This window comes from Mus pahari, chromosome 1, assembly GCF_900095145.1.
Source record: "Mus pahari chromosome 1, PAHARI_EIJ_v1.1, whole genome shotgun sequence".
Lineage (NCBI taxonomy): Eukaryota > Metazoa > Chordata > Mammalia > Rodentia > Muridae > Mus > Mus pahari.
In genome coordinates, this window is record NC_034590.1 from 144,594,709 (window position 1) to 144,598,960 (window position 4,252).

Below are 4,252 nucleotides of genomic sequence, written 5' to 3' on the forward strand. Positions count from 1 at the left end.
ACACGCACACACATGCACACACACATCCACCATACCACACACACATACACACTACATACACACACAGATACATACACACACACTCACACACGTCCACCATACCCCATACACATATATACTACATGCAGACACAGATACATACACACACATTCATACACATCCACCACACCACACCACACCACACCACACACACACACACACACAGATACAGACATACACACTCACACACATCCACCACACACACACACACCACATATAGACACAGATACAGACACACACACACAAACCTCCACCACACAACACACACATACACACCACATACAGACACAGACAATACACACACATTCATACACACCCACATTTACCATACCACACACCACATACATACACAGACAACACACACATTCTTACACACACATCCACCACACCACATACCACATATAGACACACACACACATACACACACACACACACACACACACACACACACGCTTGATGACAGATTTTCACATGAGAGGAGATGTTTTTTATCAACAGCTTTGTCCATTGGTTTGGCATCAGTTGCTAGAAAACTGAGCTAATTTTATTGTCTATTTTAGCCTCGCAATTTAGGAAAGCAATTCCATGAATAAAAGTATCCATTTTTATCTCTCTCTCTTTAACATATCATTAAAATAATAACTGAAAACATTGGTTGAAGATTTCTTTTATGCCAAAAGCCTAAACTGGTATGTTACAACTGTTATCTCATTTAATCTCCCAGTGACTCCCATGAGATCAAGCATATCATTATCGTTATTTGCAGATTTAGAGGCCCCACTCTTGGTGAGGATAAAGGACAGCGAGGTCATCCAGAAGGTATCCTTTTGGAAACACCAGTGACCAAATTGCCATTGATTTGCTCCATGTTAAAACAGGCGTTATGTGGGCTGGAGGAAATGCTCAGTGGCTAAAAGAGCTTGCTGGGGAAGTGTGAGGATTGGCATTCCTATCCCTAGAACCCATGTGCTTGGTGGGCAGAACAACCTGCCTGTAATTCCAGCATTAGGGACAGTGCAACAGCAGATCCTTGGAGGAAGCTCGGCTAGTCAGACTAGCTGGAATTTGTGACCTTTGGCTTCTATGAGAGACCCTGTCTCAATAAATAAAGAACAATTAAGAAAGATTCCTGAAGTCAACTTTGGGCCTGCCTTTATGTATGTGTGCACCCCTCTACTCTACCCCTCCCCCAGCAAGAGCCATGTGACCTGATATTAATGGGGTGATGAAGATAAGAATATTTGTATTACTGTCACCATTGTAGTTTCTATGGTCACCATTGGGGAATGGTGGCATGTACCTCCTGCTATTTCCATGAGCCACTTCTTATGTATACAGTCATGCTAACAGAAGACAAAACCTGGGCTTCGTTTTCACATGAAGCCTACAGTGCCACACTCTCAGAAATCTGTAGAGAAGAATCCTGCATGGCTACTTTCTATTTAGCTGTCGAAGAGAAGAAACTGCACTTTCAGTAATATTGTTCTCTCCTCAATTTCTTACTCAATGCAACAATAGAGTTATAGCTTAAAACAACTAATCTAGGCTTTCTATATTGTAAAATTTTCTAAGTAACTATTTGAATAAATAAAGTTAAACGCAATGATTTAACACAAGCACTGAGAAATTATATCGGACTAAAGGGTGGTCCTTTAGAATGAAACATTTATACTGTTGTCCTGCTCTTTTCATCTTAGTAAGACTTTGTGAAAGTCTGTCATTAAATATGTTTTGTGAACCTTTGATTTTTGGAAGGTTTTGTATAAGCTTACAAGAAAAGAGACAGAAACTTTGCCTTATTTAAAAAACGTGGAGGCTTGGAAATGGCTCGGTGGGTAAAATGTTTGCTGAGCATCATGAGGGCCTGGCTTTGGGTCCTTAGCTCCCATCTAAATGCCAAGTGTAGTGGTGAAGATCTGAAACCCAGCCCAGGGCTGGGGGCTGGAGAGGGAGGCAATGGCAGAGATAGGTGGACCCTGGGCAAGCCAGCTTAGATGTCAACTTCTGATCTCCATACACATGTGCACATACACAGACACACACACACACACACACACACACACACAGACACACACACACAGACACACACACACACACATTGTTGAACAAAATCATGTGCAGTTTTTCTAACTTAAAAAAAGTATTTAATTGGTGTGTTTGTACACATGATACTCGCATGAGTGTATCCATGCACACACATGAGTACAGGAAGCTGCAGAGGTCAGAAGAAGGGCTGTATCCCCTGAATCTGGATTGCAGTTGGTTGTACTTCTGGGTTCTAGAAACCAAATCTAGGTTCTCTGCAAGAATAGTAAATGCTCTTAACTGTTGCACTGTCTCTTCAGCTCAATTTTCCTAACTTTTAAACTGCAAAGTTTCACTTTGAGACTTGCTTAGGGGCATAAAAATTGGGAACATTCACTCACTGCCAGATACTACTATCTAAGGTATTTGTGCAACGCAATGCCAAGGACATCCAAATAGACAATTTTAGCTCATTATCTACTTCTGGTTCATGAAAAAAAAAATGCGGTTATAAAATGTTAGTTTCAGTCTTCAATAAGTAACTAGACTTTGAGATATTAACCCTTGTAATTGATGCCCAGCCTAACTAATCATGCATCTCTGGATACAGTTGGAGGATTTCAGTTATTGGAGACTCAGGAAGTCTCCACTTCAGCTGGGACTTCAAATTATGTTTTCAGAACACAAAGAACACTTGATAAAGTTGGAGAAAAATATTTTTCAAAAATATGTCACCAGGCAGCTTGGGAGCAATTTCACAGAACCATCCTACAGGGTATGAACGTAACCTTTGATCTCTGAAGTGAAGGTCAACCAATTTGTTTTTACTGGAGATATCTTATAATCAATTTGATGTCTGGGTAAATCAGTTTCTAAAGAAGAGGCTGTGTTTGCAGATAAGTGATACTTTCACCCTCCCAGTTTTAGCCATTTAACCCTCTCGTCTCTGAATTAAAGTCCACTGCTCTTCTTAACATTTTTTTTTTCTTTTCCTTTGTGTATGGTGGAGAAGAGTCATCTATTTTAAAACACAGCATTTTAGGAAAGGGAAAGATACTAGACTATTGTCCAAAGGTTAAAACCAAACCAAACCCAAAACTCAAACCAAAACTGATGTTTTAGTTATTTTTTTCTTCTAAAAGGCAAATATACAAAATATATTGTTTATTAAATTTTTGTTTTTATTATTTTTTTTAATCTGTCAGTATACCTGAAATCTTTCTGGTGGTCAGCAACACTTAAGTCATGGTTAGCAAAGGATAGAACATAAGCTAAACAAAAATTACAGACTAAGTTTGTAAATAAAACTTTATTGGTACAGGACTATGCCTATTCTTTCAGATATTATCCGTGCTTTCTAGCTTCTGACTAGTCACAACAAGACGTACATTCCACAAAGCATAGCTGTTACTCTTTGGCTCTTTACAAAAAAATGCCAACTCCAGGCCTTAACCAAAGGAGATGTTTTGGAAATAAATCCTTACCCCATAAGCTGCAATGGCTTGGGGGTAAAGGAAAGCATAGATGGATTTTAACCCAAATATTCATTTGTAGGAAGAGTCTTAGACTGGCATCAAGAGGATGGAAGGAATAATTATTTGGGAGGCATTGTAGTGACTGTAGCGAGTCAAATAACTAAATTTATTCCTCGGATTCTGTAACAGCCTATCTAATAAAAATATGCCCCAGAGGAGATGGACCCCGAACTAAAGTTGGCCACTGGGGAATCCAAGCTCTGCAACAGATGTGTGGCTTAAAGTTCACCAGGAGTGCACTGCAGAGAGAGCACAGCACATCTTGTTCTGTCAGGGGATCAGCGCTGGCCTGTAAATAGAATAACTAATTTAGTTACAGGGCATAGGCAGACTGTGGGAGGAAGAGGAGGGCGAGCACCGAGGACAGGACTCAGCTTAACCATTTCTGAGTGAGGGTCTACTTCTTAAATAACAAGAGAAGTCCAATGCAGTTTGGATCTGTCTTTGCCAGTCATCCTAGCTGGCTAGCTGCCAGCAAGCCAACCTACAAAGGTGATCACTGCAAATGTATTTAAGTCAGGCATGGATGCTCAACAGACCTTGAAATTGCCCCACATGAAGAACTTCCAGTCCCACCCTTCCCTTGTCTCAGAAAGGAAGTGTCTGCACTGACAACCATACACTTCCCCCACCTCCCTCTCTGACTTCAACTC